We start from the raw sequence: 16,519 nt of genomic DNA, 5'->3' as shown, positions 1-16,519 counted from the left end.
GATCTCTGGATTATTTCTTATGTCTACATGTAAAGTCAATATAAATTTCAGTTTTTAAAAGATCAGCCATCATACTTGTTAGCATTTGTCTTACATATTGTGGTGCTCCCGCGTTTAGAAAACTACTATAAATATTTTGGAGGATATATTTTTTCAATTAGAAAAACTATTATGTAGATACATAATACGGACCATATTTTATCCAATAAACCCTACATTTTTCAGTGGTTTTTAGAAAAAGGTTGGGGATAGTTTCAGGTGGAAGGAAGGAGGAAAAAGTAAAGCAGGATCAGAAACTCTCCTTTTCTATTATCTAGCAAACTCAGTAACTGGCAACCACAGATTCTCCAGCAGCAACCAAGCAAGGAAACGGGGAGGATGTCAGTGCAACAGGGCGTGGTGTGACTTGCAGCTCCCCCCACCCCTTGAGTAGTACTGAGCAAAGAAACTGGAGTGATAGGGAGCCCCAGTATGGATGGAGGGACTGATGCGGCAACCAGGTCATGTGGAGGAGACTCAAGGAAAATCCTTGGGAAGGTGAGGGATTTGCTACTGTCTCAGGACCTCAGGGAAAGGGGAAAGATTCACCAGGACAAGGCACTCTCCAGGTTGCAAAGTAGCCTGGGGAAACCAAAGCCCACAGAGTATGATACACCTTTGGGTCCAGTGAGCACCAGTTCTGGACACTTAATGGGAACCCAGACAAGAGAGGATACCAGGTTCCCCAACAAAGTCTTGCCTAAAGGAATGGTTATTATTACTAGCTCTGAATCCAATAAAATACACAACTAAGATTTTAAAACCGAGGAATCAGAGTTGTAGAATAGAATGTTAATGTTATAAATCTTGACAGAAATGAAAGTACATCAATCAGTTGGGACATGGTGGGGGTGGGGTGAGGTGGTGTGGGGGGAAAATGGGATGAAGACTAAGAACCAACCACCTCATCTTTCATGGGCAGGTGTCATGTCAAGTTATGGTATCTAAGATTGTGATATAAAATAGAAAAAAATCTTGTTTTTCAGTCTTTTTCTTGACCTAATGCAGTGGTTCTCAAAGCATCATTCCCCACCAACAACATCAGCATCACCCATGAACTTGTTAGAAATGCAGATTCCTGGCTGCACTGCCAACCTGCTGGATCAGAAACCTTGGGGATGGCCCAGCAGTCTGAATAACGCCTCTAGGGGCTTTGGATGCTCGCTCAAGTTTGAGAATCACTGACTTAGTGCTTTTAGGAACATAGCAGCCCTTGTATTTATCAGAAGTTCATCAATACCTTCAGTTTCATTTCTAATTTTTTTTCTGTAGCATTCAAATAACTGAAACTTTTAAAAATAGCAATTTTCACCATCAGTCCTGTCTGTGCATGGATAGAGAGAGGTCAGGACACATGGCCACCCACTGTTAACTCAGATGATTTTTGTAAGTGGTGGGATTATGAGTGACTCTGTGCTTTTCTGTATTCTGGTTGAATATAATGAATGTATCATTTTTATAAAAGGAAGCCATTTTTTTAAGTAGTAATATTTCATCCTATCCATTTTATATCTGTTACTAAAAATTTATGGAAACAGGTTTTACCTCCAAGGGCTACACTACTTCTCCTTAGTCCAGAGGGGTTTGCTCCCTGTGTCCCTCCCACATCATCAAATGTGGATAAACATATTTATGTGTTACATTAGCTTTTAATAAATTGATTTATAATATTTGATATAATTATATATAATAATTCATTTAGAATAGTATATAAAAGGAAGAAAAATTCATTCAACAGTCACACTGCTCATATATATGTAGTGTAAACTAACTTTTGCTATTTTTTATTAGTTTTTTTCTGAGCTTTATCATTTTGGTAGTTGAAATAATACTTTATGTATATTCAGCCTTTGTAGATAGTCACACACATGTTTAAAATGTGTTTGCAGTTTGTATGACATTCAACTTAGAGGACAAGGAGAATCCTGTTCCCAGAAAGCAAAAAATGTTTTCTAAAACCCTGAATTATTAACATTAAGAGAGCATGTTTGTTTTGCTGTACATATCATTTATGATATTAAAAGCTAGATTAAATTTTGCAGGTAATTTTCTCAAGCAAATTCTTACCTCAAATTCTAATCCCTTCTAATGATACTTAACATAATATTTCGTAAAGAAGAAATTGACTCCAATGTTGTGAAGTTCTTGCTGATGAGAATTTTCTGCAAAGGACTGCAGAGAATACAGTGTGACTTACTTAATGGTCTCTTAAGGACTATGGTGAAAAATGCCCAGAAGTTCCTCAATAAGCTAGGCATGGAATTACCATAGGACGTAGCAGTTTCGCTCTTAGGTATGTATATACCCACGGAAACTGAAAGCAGATACTGAAAAACTTCTACTCACTGGCATTTTTCGCAAAAGCCAAAGGTGGAAACAACCCAAGTATCCATCGACAGATGACTAGATAAACAAAATCTGGTCTATCCAGACCATGGAATCTTATTATACAGCCATAAGAAGGAATAAAGTGTTGATACATGCTACCTCATGCTTGAGTCTTGTCAACATTATGCTTAGTGAATAAGCCACAAAAGAAAAATATATGATTCTATTTATATGACATATAGAATAGATAGGAAATAATTTTGCTTTCTATTTTAAAAAATTTCTCCATTGCTTTGGCTCCTACTCCCGCATATGTGAATATTTCTAACCTCCAGGAAATTTAGATTTTTGCCTTTTTTCTCTGTTATTATGAAAGTTATCAATGATGGGTCTTTTCTATGGCTCCTTGTTTATCTGAGCTCCTGCTGAGCTCCTTCTGCCTGGAGACTTAGGTCTTTCCATTCTGTGGTAATTTTCACCTTCCACCATCTCTCTCTTTTGAAGCTCTGTCCTTACCTCTGAACCCTCAGGGCAGCACCTGGCAGCATTCTTATTCATTTGGTTTTTTGAATAGGCACAATATTAACATACTTCCACAAATCAAAACTATTAAAAAAAGATACACTAAGTGTCACTGTCTTCCATATTCCTGCAACACTATTCCCTCCCACTCCTTGTAGATAACCAACTTCTGGCTTCTGCCTGTATTTTTGATAAAGACAAGCAGATACATGTCTGTTTTCTTATTTCCTCTTATGCAGAAGGAAGTATCTTCTATGTCCTCTTTTGCACTTTTGCTCTTTTCACTTAAGAAATCCTAGAAGTCACTCCATGTCATTTTGTGAGGTTGTCTTCCTCCTCCTGTACAGATACACATCCTCCACTTGTCCCTGTGCTCTTATGTTCAGACATTTGGGTAGTTTCTGATATTTGGCAATTACAAATAATGCTGTAATCAATAACCTTGTGCATATTTAGTTTCATTTTGTTGGAGGTGAATCTTCAGGGTAGATTCTAAGAAGTGAGATTGTTGGGCAGAAGGGTAAACTGTATGTGCAGTATTCCTAGATACTGCCGGCTCTTCTCCATAGGAGTTGTACCAGTTGGAATTTCCTCCAGCAGTGCTGGAGACAGCCTCTTTTCCCACTGGCCTGTGGCATGTATTGACAAGGTTTTGAACTTTTGCCAATATGACCCATGGAAAATGCTATATCGGTGTTGTTTTAATTTGCATTTCAACCAGAGATATTTTAATTAATTAGAAATACAGTTGATTTACAATATTAGTTTCAAGTGTGTAGCCTAGTTATTCAATGTTTTTTATAGATTATACTACATTTAAAGTTATTACAAAATAATAGCTTTGTTTCCCTGTGTTGTACAATACATCCTTGTTGCCCATTTATTTTATACATAGTAGTTTGTATGTATCTCAATCCTCTCCCCATATCTCCCTACTTCCTCTCTCCACTGGTAACCACACTAGTTTGTTCTGTTTTTCAGCCTATTTCTGTTTTGTTTTGGGGCAGATTTGATCATCAGGTACCAAAACACATTTGACAGATTCTCAATTTGGTATTCTGCAAACCACTTCAGTATACGTGCCTTGAGAACACCATGAACTGTATGAAAAGGCAAAAAGATAGGGTACTGAAAGAGGAACTCCCCAGGTCAGTAGGTGCCCAATATGGTACTGGAGATCAGTGGAGAAATAACTCCAGAAAGAATGAAGGGGTGGAGCCAAAATAAAAACAACACCTAGTTGTGGATGTGACTGGTGATAGAAGCAAGGTCCGATGCGGTAAAGAGCAATATTGCATAGAAACCTGGAATGTTAGGTCCATGAATCAAGGCAAATTGAAAGTGGTCAAACAGGAGATGGAAAGAGTGAACGTTGGCATTCTAGGAATCAGCGAACTAAAATGGACTGGAATGGGTGAATTTAACTCAGATGACCATTATATCTACTACTGCAGGCAGGAATCCCTTAGAAGAAATGGAATCACCGTCATAGTCCTAAATGCAGTACTTGGATGCAATCTCTGAAACGACAGAATGATCTCTGTTCGTTTCCAAGGCAAACCATTCAATATCACGGTAATCCAAGTCTATGCCCTGGCCAATAATGCTGAAGAGCTGAAGTTGAATGGTTCCTAGAAGATCTACAAGACCTTCTAGAACTAACACCCAAAAAAGATGTCCTTTTCATGATAGGGGACTGGAATGCAAAAGTAGGAAGTCAAGAAACACCTGGAGTAACAGGCAAATTTGGCCTTGGAAAACGGAATGAAGCAGGGCAAAGACTAATAGAGTTTTGCCAAGAGAATGCACTGGTCATAGCAAACACCCTCTTCCAACAACACAAGAGAAGACTCTACACATGGACATCACCAGATAGCCAACACTGAAATCAGATTGATTATATTCTTTGCAGCCAAAGATAGAGAAGCTCTATACAGTCAGCAAAAACAAGACTGGGAGCTGACTGTGGCTCAGATCATGAACTCCTTATTACCAAATTCAGACTTAAATTGAAGAAAGTGGGGAAAACCACTAGACCATTCAGGTATGACCTAAATCAAATCCCTTATGATTATACAGTGGAAGTGAGAAATAGATTTAAGGGACTAGATCTGATAGAGTGCCTGATGGACTATGGATGGAGGTTCATGACATTGTACAGGAGACAGGGGTCAAGACCATCCCCAAGAAAAAGAAATGCAAAAAGGCAAAATGGCTGTCTGGGGAGGCCTTACAAATAGCTGTGAAAAGAAGACAAGCGAAAAGCAAAGGAGAAAAGGAAAGATACAAGCACTTGAATGCAGAGTTCCAAAGAGCAGCAAGGAGAGATAAGAAAGCCTTCCTCAGTGACCAATGCAAAGAAATAGAGGAAAACAATAGAATGGGAAAGACTAGAGATCTGTTCAAGAAAATTAGAGATACCAAGGGAACATTTCATGCAAAGATGGACACAATAAAGGACAGAAATGGTATGGATGTAACAAGCAGAAGATATTAAGAAGAGGTGGCAAGAATACACAGAACAACTGTACATAAAAGATCTTCATGACACAGATAACCACGATGGTATGATCACTCACCTAGCGCCAGACATCCTGGAATGTGAAGTCAAGTGGGGCTTAGAAAGCTACGAACTACGAACAAAGCTAGTGGAGGTGATGGAATGTCAGCTGAGCTATTTCAAATCCTGAAAGATGATGCTGTGAAAGTGCTGCACTCAATATACCAACAAATTTGGAAAACTCAGCAGTGGCCACAGGACTGGAAAAGGTCAGTTTTCATTCCACTCCCAAAGAAAGGCAATGCCAAAGAATGCTCAAACTACTGCACAATCGCACTCATCTCACATGCTAGTAAAGTAACACTCAAAATTCTCCAAGCCAGGCTTCAGCAATATGTGAACTGTGAACTTCCAGATGTTCAAGCTGGTTTTAGAAAAGGCAGAGGAACTAGAGATCAAATTGTCAACATCTGCTGGATCATCAAAAAAAGCAAGAGAGTTCCAGAAAAACATCTATTTTGCTTTATTGACTATGCCAAAGCCTTTGACTGTGTGGATCACAATAAACTGGAAAATTCTGAAAGAGATGGGAATACCAGACCACCTGACCTGCCTCTTGAGAAGCCTGTATGCAGGTCAGGAAGCAATGGTTAGAACCGGACATGGAACAACAGACTGGTTCCAAACAGGAAAAGGAGTACGTCAAGGCTGTATATTGTCACCCTGCTTATTTAACTTATATGCAGAGTACATCATGAGAAACACTGGGCTGGAAGAAGCACAAGCTGGAATCAAGATTGCTGGGAGAAATATCACTAACCTCAGATATGCAGATGATACCACCCTTATGGCAGAAAGTGAAGAGGAACTAAAAAGTCTCTTGATGAAAGTGAATGAGGAGAATGAAAAAGCTGGGTTAAAGCTCAACATTCAGAAAACTAAGATGATGGCATCTGGTCCCATCACTTCATGGCAAGTAGATAGGGAAACAGTGGCAACAGTGGCTGACTATTTTTCTGGGCTCCAAAATCACTGCAGATGGTGATTGCAGCCATGAAATTAAAAGATGCTTACTCCTTGGAAGGAAAGTTATGACCAACCTAGACAGCGTATTAAAAAGCAGAGACATTATTTTGCCAACAAAGGTCCGTCTAGTCAAGGCTGTGGTTTTTCTAGTGGTCATGTGAGAGTTGGACTATAAAGCAAGCGGAGCACGAAGAATTGATGCTTTTAAACTGTGATGTTGGAGAAGACTCTTGAGAGTCCCTTGGACTGCAAGGAGATCTAACCAGTCCATTCTAAAGGAGATCAGTCCTGGGTGTTCACTGGAAGGACTGATGTTGAAGCTGAAACTCCAATACTTTAGCCACCTGATGCGAAGAGCTGATTCATTTGAAAAGACCCTGATGCTGGGAAAGATTGAGGGTGGGAGGAGAAGGGGATGACAGAGGATGAGATGGTTGGATGGCATCACCTACTCAATGGACATGAGTTTGGGTAAACTGCTGGAGTTGGTGATGGACAGCGAGGCCTGGCATGCTGCAGTTCATGGGGTCGCAAAGAGTTGGACAAGACTCAGCGACTGAACTCAGAAAACTCTGGGGAAATAGTTTTCATCCTTGAAAAATATTAGCACACATGCTACCCAAATGGACAGAAATGACCTCGAGCCTTTCTAGTTTTTTTTTTTTTTTCATGCAATTTGGTCTCTTTCTGCTCATGTTTTAGCTAGCAGGAACTATTCTAAAGCTTTCTTGCCCCACCTAATGGGCAAGGAAGGAAGTTGAGCTGCCTTTTTTTGATTGCTGCCTAGAAACCAATTGAGATTCAGCGCCTCCTATGATGTCCTAGCCTAGCAGTAGTAATGCATGAGTTTTCAGTTGTGTCTGACTGACCCCATGGACTGTAGCCCGCAGGTTCTTCTGTCCATGGAATTTCCCAGGCAAGAACTCTGGAGTGGGTTGCTGTTTCCTTCTCCAGGGGAGTAGACCTTAGCACAAAATAAGATTTGAAAGAGAACAAGATACGGAGATTTATAGTCATGGCTTCAACATACTCCTAGAGCATGGATAGCTGCTGCTGCTGCTAAGTCACTTCAGCCGTGTCCGACTCTGTGCAACCCCATAGACGGCAGCCCACCAGGCTCCCCCGTCCCTGAGATTCTCCAGGCAAGAACACTGGAGTGGGTTGCCATTTCCTTCTCCAATGCATGAAAGTGAAAAGTGAAAGTGAAGTCGCTCCTAGAGAGTGTTAATTAATAAGGGTTGTTGACATTTTTTCTTAGCCATGCTATTGCTACTTGTGTTATCTTTGGTCACTATAGCTGTTGCTATAGTTAGCCTCTGAAGCCTCAGATGCTCATTTTAAAAAGTAATTTATGCAAAATGAAAATAACATTTTTACTGGTTATAAGAGTAATACACACTTGAGGGGAGGAAATATCCTAGAAAGTAGGAGAAAACATAAAGAGAAAAATTAAAATTGCATTCCCACCACTCAGTCGTAACCAGAGTTAACAGTTTGGTCTCAATCCTGTGGGCCTTAGGCACATATATACCCACCAAGTATGCACATACACGCTCACACATTCACATTTTCCCACTCTCTCTCTCCCTATATAAACTCACACACACATATATGTACACATATATATACATAACAAAAATTTTTTGTACACATAATACACTCACACTTTTTAAAAATTCGATAGTTGTGAACTTACCATTTTGTATTTTTTTGCTCACTACAGTCAACATCTTTTTGTATTCATCATAAAGCTCTATAGCATGATAGTTAACTGCTACATAGTAGTCTTTTTATATATGTGTGCATGCTAAGCCACTTCAGTGGTGGTAAACTCTTTGTGGCCCTATGGACTGTAGCCTGCCAGGCTCCACTGTCCATGGGATTCTTCAGGCAAGAATACGGGAGTGGGTTGCTATGCCCTTCTCAAAATATTGTTCTGGTAAGGAGCCCACCAGGCTCCTGCTGCTGCTGCTGCTGCTGCTGCTAAGTCACTTCAGTCGTATCCGACTCTGTACGACCCCATGGACTGCAGCCTATCAGGCTCCTAAGTCCATGGAATTCTCCAGGCAGGAATACTGGAGTGGGTAGCCATTCCCTTCTCCTGGGAATTTTCCTGACTCAGGATCTAACCCAGGCCTACTGTGTTGCAGGTGGATTCTTTACTGTTCGGTTCGGTTCAGTTCAGTTCAGTCGCTCAGTCATGCCCAACTCTTTGTGATCCCATGGACTGCAGCACTCTAAGCTTCCCTGTGCGTCCGGCACATCTTTACCATTGCTGTACCTTAAATCTTTTTATCATGAAAGTGTATTTTTTATAATTTTTTAGCGTAATGAACAATGTCTGTGAACATAAATTTTTATACACATGACTTTTCCACTAGCATTAATTTCTAGGAGGAGAATTGTTGGGTCAAAGAGTGCATGTTTTAAAAAATATTTTTATTAAAGTAACACAGGCACATTGGGGTAACCCGAATAAAGCCATGCCACTAAAGACATCCACATCCTCATCCCTGGAACTAGGACTGTGTTCCTTTCCCTTCCCTGGCCAAAGAAATTTTGCAGGTGTGATGAGTGAAGTTGATGCTCTTGCACTAGAGAGAGTGTTCTGGATTGCCTAGGTGGGCCCAGCATAATCAAAAAGGTTGTAGCAAAATGGGGAGAGAAGATAGTCCCAGAAGGAGCTGAGATGTTGGGAGCAGAATTCAGAGAGATGTAACTGCAGACGGGAAAAGGGCCACAAACTCCCAAACACCCACAGCATCGAGTCTCTAGAACTGGAAAAGTCAGGGAAATGGATTCTCATGTAGAGCCTCTGGAGGGAGTTCAGCCCAGTGACATCCATTTTGGACTTCTAACCTCCAGAATGGTAAGATGATTAGTTGGTGTTGCTTTACGCCCCTCCACTCATGGTACTTTGTTACAGGATGACGGGAAAGTGGTACACATAAACAAGTGTCCTAAATAAAATAAGGCTTCTCTTGCCTTATTTTGAGAGCTGGGGCAGTGGTCCCCCACTCTCCTCCCTCGTATTCCTGAGTTCCACTCCCCGGGGGGGGTTCACTTTCAAACTCAACTCTTTCTTCTGGATTTCCCTCCCTATATCTACATAACATGCCTATAGTGCTATGTCTTGACTTACTAGTTTTAGGCATTACCTCTGGAGCTCCTCTTAGAATCACTTCTGTTATTCTCCCAAACTTCTCTCCCAAAGTCTTCCAGTATATCATATTTTTTTGTTAATATTTATTGCTTTACAGTAAATGACCACTTAAATATTGTTCCAGGTAGTTTATACTATAGATTGTTTTTTCTTCATACAATTTATTGTTTTTCCTGATGTTAATAGGTGTCTTGATTTTCTTACTTGCTTAGTTCTGAGGCACTCATTCAAATCTTCCTTATTTCCTATTGCTGCTATCATAAGACCAGAAGTCCAAAATATGTCTCACTGGGCTAATATCAAGGAGTTGGCAGGACCATATTCCTTCTGGAAGCTCTAGGAGAAAAGTTATCCCCTTGTTTTTCCAATTTTTAGAGGTTGCCTGCATTCTCTGGCCACTTCCATCTTCCAAGTTTGAAACAGCTGGTCCCATCTTTCTCTTCTTTCTCTTTCTTGTGCTGCAGCACTCTCTTTTTTTCCTTTTTTTTTTTTTTTGCTGCCTCCCTGCTGCATATTTCCCATTCCAGTACTCTTGCCTGGAAAATCCCATGGATGGAGGAGCCTGGTGGGCTGCCGTCCATGGGGTCGCTAGGAGTCGGACACGACTGAGCGACTTCACTTTCACTTTCATGAGTTGGAGAAGGAAATGGCAACCCACTCCAGTGTTCTTGCCTGGAGAATCCCAGGGATGGGGGAGCCTGGTGGGCTGCCGTCTATGGGGTCGCACAGAGTCAGACACGACTGAAGCGACTTAGCAGCAGCAGCAGCAGCAGCTGCATATTTAAGGAACTTTGGGATTACACTGGGTTTACATGGATAATCCAGCCTCCTTGCCGCTTCCCAAGGTTGGCTGCAACCTTAATTTCTCTTTTCCATCTAACCTAACATATTCAGAGGTTCCAGGGATTAGGACGTGGGCATCTTTGGGGGGGCATTATTTTGTCCACCATGTCCTCCACCAGATTTGCTCATGATTATCAATAAGATGTTGCACAAACTCCCTCCTCAAGCTCTCCATGCTGTTTCAGCTAAACTGGTTGCCCTGTGGTCTCGTCACACAGCGTCATCCAGGAACCATCCTGTTGCTGGTGTCTTCAGTGGCACCCCTGGTTTCCTAGGTCTTGTGTCTTCTGTGTTCTTAGTGTACTCCTTTCTCTGCTGGGGCACATCCTGTCGATGCTTCTGAAGGACGAGTACACAGGAGGCATGCATTTGGAGTCCTCACATGTCTGCAAATGTCATTCTCCACATTCATACTTGATAGATGGTTTGGTTGAGTGTAGAATTCTAGGTTGAGGGTCAATAACTCAGAATTTGGAAGGTATTGTTCCATTATCTTCCAGCTTCTGGAAACCTTATTGAGATGTCTCATACTGTCCTGATCCCCAATCCCTTTGTTAGACAACTTGCTGCTTCTCTGTGGAAGCTTTTAGGATTATCCCTGCTGTTCTGAATTTCATGAGGCTATATCTTTTTGTGAATCTTTTTTTTATTCATTGTCCTGGATACTTGGTGGGCCCTTTCCATGCAGAGACAATTGTCCTTCATTTTAGGGACATTTTCTTGTATTATTAATAATTGCAGTTCTTCCATTTATTTGCTTATTTTCCTGGACTGCTTATAAGTTGGATACTTGACCTTCTGGAATGATCCTCTATATTTCACATTCTTCCTGTTCTGTTTTCCACTTCACTGTCTTTTATTTTACCTCCTGGGAGATATCCTTGACTTTATACAACAGCTCTTTTATTTAGTTTTTAAAATTTTGGCTATCCTATTCTGTATTTCCAAGATCTCTCTCATTCTTTGATTGCAACAACTTTGCTTCCTCTTCTACCCACTTCTTCTCACTCTCTCTTATCTCCCTCTTTGTCTCTGTTTTTATTTGTGACCTGGATGCATAGTCTCTTCACATTCTGAAAATTTTTTAGTGTTTGGGTTTTTTTGGTCCTTGTATAGTGTTTATTTTATTTTATTAAAATTCTTAAAATTGAGCTGACAACACTTTATAGCATTACATAAGCCTCATTCGTACAGCTTATGTTTTGACTTGTGTCTGACCCTACAGCACGCTCCGTGGGCCACCATACAGTTGACCCCTTTACCTATTTCACCCTCCCTCCTCCCACTCTGGTGATCACTCTTCTGTCTTCTGTATCTAAGCGGCTCTTTTGGTTTGGTTTGTTGATTTTTTTTTGTTGTTTTTCTGTTTGTTTTTTAGATTCCACATATGAGTGAAATCATACTGTATTTGTTTTTCTCTGTCTGATTTATTTCACGTAGCATAATACCCTCAAGGTCCCATCCATGTTGTCACAAAGGGCAAGATTTCATTCTTTATGTGGCTGAATAGTATTCCATTGTGTATATATAACATATCTTCTTTATCCATTCATTTGTTAATGGATACTTAGGTTCTTTCAACGTTTTAGTGTTTGGTTTTTGATGAAGTCTTCTTTTGTTCCCTATATGCTTATCTTTTCCCCTTAGTTTCTTTCTTTTTTTGGTATGTTTTTGTTACTTCCTTCACAATGGAAATATTTCTCAAATGTCTGGTGATCTTTGATGGTTGGTACTGAACACCGAGGCACCTACAAGCCTTTTGGCCATCCTGTGAGCCTGGTAGGGGCTTTGGTGAGCAGTGACGGAGAGGGGTGTCAGTTGGGGCATGGCAGGAAACATGCTACACTTCAATTGGGCCTTCTAGAGGGTTCAATAAGGGATCATTTATGAAGATGTGGGCAGGGTGCAGGGGAAACAGCAAAGATTATATCAGTATGCTGGGGCCCAAAGGGCAGAAAAAGGAAGTCATATTTGGTACTCCATGAGGGTCTCCACACAGGAAGGGCAGGGGTGGGAGCTGAGGTCTTCAGCACAAGGACATAGCCAGTTGGTGACATGGAAGGGAGAGAGTGAAGGGACTTAATCCCCTAACTTCTCTCTCCTCCTGCCATTCACCCCTGCTAGTGCTGTCCGCTGGGTGAACCTGACATGAAGCTGTGCGTGCTTCCAGTGCCCAGAGTGGGCTCGAGGAGAACTGAGGGTGGCAAAAGACGGCCTCCTGCACAGCCTGTCCCAGGCTGGGTCCATCAGAACAGAAGCCGTTCCGCATGTTTCAGGGATAAAAGGTCAAATGTAGAATTAGGGTCTTGGTTGTGGGTAGGAGCAGGCTGGAGGGAGTGATGAGGTCAGGCTTGCTGCCGAAAAGGTCAGAAGAGCTGATAGTTAAATGCCTTGGTCCAGAGCTCCAGAACCGGATGCTGTGGCAATTCTCAAGAATCTCCAAGAAGATTCTCCCACAAGTCACCCCAGTTTATAGTGGCAAAGTGTTCTCAAAGGCTTCATGGGCAACGGCTGTGAATCCCATCTGCCCATGTGTCTTGTTCCGAGGGAACTGGTATTTGGTTTCAGTTTCCTCTCAGCCTCTTTGGTTTTCTAGAGAAGGAGACTTCTAGCCCCCACCCATGGCAGGGAGGATGGCCAGGCTTGGTCACTAGGGTTCTGGGAACTGGATCCTCTCGGGGTTAGTGTCTGACAGAGCAGGGTCAGGAGAGGACCAAGGATCCAGCCACTCAGTATGCAGACAGCAACACTGTTCCCCTGATCACAGCCCTGAGCCTCGCCTGAATTTCACTCAGCCAAGGTGCTCGCTTCCTGGGGTTTGCTGCAGACCCCTATTTGCTGGCCTCCTTCTAAACCTGAGGGCTTCCCTGGTAGCTCAGCTGGTAAAGAATCCACCTGCAATGCAGAAGATCCTGGTTAGATTCCTTGGTCAGGAAGATCTGCTGAAGAAGTGATAGGCTACCCACTCCAGTATTCTCAGGCTTCCCTGGTGGCTCAGATGGTAAAGAATCCGCCTGCAATATGGGAGACCTGGGTTCGAACCCTGGGTTGGGAAGATCCCCTGGAAAAGGGAAAGGCTACCCACTGCAGTATTCTGGCCTGGTGAATTCCATGGATAGAGGAGCTTGAGGGGCTACAGTTCATGGGGTTGCAAAGAGTCAGACACGACTGAGTGACTTTCATTTAACTTTGCTAAGCCTGATACCCTCACCAGGCTGCTATTTGAACCCCAACAGTGCCTTGAAATGCCTGCTGCTGCTGCTGCTAAGTCGCTGCAGTCATGTCCAACTCTGTGCGACCCCATAGATGGCAGCCCCTTGAAATGCCTAGCCCTGTGCTATTTCCTCTCCTGTTCTCCTTGTCCTTGTGGGTGGTGAGTGCATGCTAAGTCCCTTCAGTCATGTCGGACTCTTTGTGACCCTATGGACTGTAGCCCGCCAGGCTCCTCTGTCCATGGGATTCTCCAGGCAAGAATGGTGAAGTGGATTGCCATGCCCTCCTCCAGGGCATCTTCCTGACCCAGGGATCGAACCTGCATCTCTTACGTCTCCAGCACTGGCAGGCAGGCTCTACACTGGTGCCAATTGTGGGTGGAATTCCTCTTTATTCCTTTATCATCATTTTCTTGGGATTTGAGAGGGAAAGATGGTGACACATGTTAGTGTGCTAGGATGGACAGAAGCATGTGTTTAAGACAGTGGCAAATTGTCCAAGTAGATGCTCACTTTACAGTCCTGTGATAATTTTTAAATGTTTGTTTGCTCAGTTATTTGTTGTTGTTCAGTCGCTAAGTTGTGTCCAACTCTTTGTGACCCCATGGACTGCAGCACACCAGGCTTCCCTGTCCCTCACTACCTCCCGGAGTTTGCCCAGATTCATGTCCATTGAGTCGGTGATGATATCTAACCACCTCATCCTCTCCTGCCCTCTAATCCTTTTGCCTTCCATCTTTCTCAGCATCAGGGTCTTTCCCAGTGAGTTTGCTCTTCACATCAGGCTGCATCTATATGACTAAATGGCTGTAATTACTCAATTATAGTCACTGTTTATTCTAAGGTATTCAATAAGGAAAACATCATCAAGGTATAACAACCTTCAAAAGCAATCTTTTTCATTACTAAAATTATACTCATTCTAGAAAATCTGGAACAGTGTCAGACACTGGGCTAAGCACTTGGCAAGCATTAGCCCATTATAGTCTCAGGCCAACCCATTTTCCAGATGAGGAACCTGAGGCATAGAGAGGTTCAGAAAGCTCCCAGTACTGCGAGCCAGTTAGTCCCCGGTGAAGCCTGAATCATTCATTCCCAGGCCAGTGGCTGCAGCCCCATCCTCTTCTGGCTCAGAAAATAGAAGGGAAAAGGACCAAATACTGCCATGTGATTCCTAAATGACCTCTTAATCTTTTGGACTATTTACTGCCAGAGTTTTAATGTATTTTCTAAGTTAAAAGGCAATTATAAGTAGAGGACATGTGAAGATATGGATGTATTCTGTGTTTTGTCACTTGCTGTTATGTCATAAGCATTTTGTATATATACAAATTTCATACCAAGCAAAGCACTCTCAAGAATCTATTTACATTTTATATGAAGGCCATTGCATAGGAATTTTAAACTATGAAAAAAATTGGATCGTTTCATTCAATTTCAGACAACTCTAGTTTTTAATGAAATCAGAAGCTGTCTTTACATTGCCAGACCTCCCTGCTAAGGGACATGAGGCATTTAGCTTCTCTGAACTTGAGTCTCCTCACCTGTAAAGCGGGATAGTAATATCTTACACTGTTGTCCTAAGAATGTAAAAGAGGATAAAAGAGTATCAGCTGCTGCTGCGTGCATGGTTAGTCGTGTCCAGCTCTTTGTGACCCCATGGACTGTAGCCTGCCAGGCTCCTCTGTCCATGGGCTTCTCCAGACAAGGATACTGGGGTCGGTTGCCATTTCTTACTCAAGGGGATCTTCCTGACCCAGGGATTGAACCTGCATCTCCTGCATTGGCAGGCAGATTCTTTACCACTGAGTCACCTTGGAAGAGTATCAGAGCTCCCTGCTTCTGCATAAAAGGTAGTGATTATCTTAAGCTAGGTATTCAAGAGGTAGGTAGCACACTGTGTTTTTGTGTAAGGTTGAATCTTTTTTTAAAATTTATTTATTTTAATTGGAGGCTAATTACAATATTGTGGTGGTTTTTGCAAGGTTGAACCTTTTTAATCCTTTATTTGGGTGCTGAGAAAGGTCTAGTGTCTATATGATAGGCTACTGGTGGTGTTTACAGTTAGGAGAGACCGAGGCATATATAAAACTTTTCTGAAAATTTAATTATGAACACAAGGAGAAGTTTCAAGATTCCCCTTTTTTCAGGACATTTTCTGGGAAACAACTGGTTAGATAGATGATCATCATTAGATTTTGTGGTGGTGGTGGTTGGAGGGAGAATGTCAAGCTAAAGATTACTAGACTTCTGACCTGAGGTCAGTGGAGAGGGTGGGAGGGCAAGGAGGTAGCTAGTTTCCCCGAAAAGAGCTTTGCTCATTGAAGAGAATCAGAGAATTCCTTAAGCATTTTCATCAGGAATTCTAACTTATTCCCAGAAGGTTATGAAATATGTTCTCAAAAAGTTCTGTTCCAGACAGGTTTAATATTTCACAATCAAATTTATAAGAAAAATAAAAGGTGTTTTGGGACTCATCCAAGAAAAAAGTCCTCCCTTCCCAAGGTTCTCAGTTTCTATCATTAGAGCACTAGAGAGTTACCAACTCAAAAAAAAACAGTTATAGTTTGGGAATTTTCATATATCTTAGTATCATTACATGTTTAGAAAATGCCAAAAGGAACATTCCATCAGAAGGTAAGTGATGATCAATTATCTCCATAATAACCAAAAACTGTGAACTTATGGAAGATTTTCACCTTCTATACTATATATTTATCACAAAAAAATTAAAAAAAAATGAACAGGCATTACTCTCATAATGATAAGAAGCACCACATCTCTTTTCCTGGCTCAGAGGTGTGTGTCACTGGTAGCTCCCTTGAGCCCCCTCTCATCTCTAAGAATCACGGGTCATCTGGGCTCCAGGATGCTGAGGTCCAGTGA

The sequence above is a fragment of the Bos grunniens genome, chromosome X, assembly GCF_055505025.1.
Source record: "Bos grunniens cultivar Pamir isolate PY7600 chromosome X, Bosgru_T2T1.0, whole genome shotgun sequence".
Lineage (NCBI taxonomy): Eukaryota > Metazoa > Chordata > Mammalia > Artiodactyla > Bovidae > Bos > Bos grunniens.
This window is presented reverse-complemented; position numbering follows the sequence as displayed.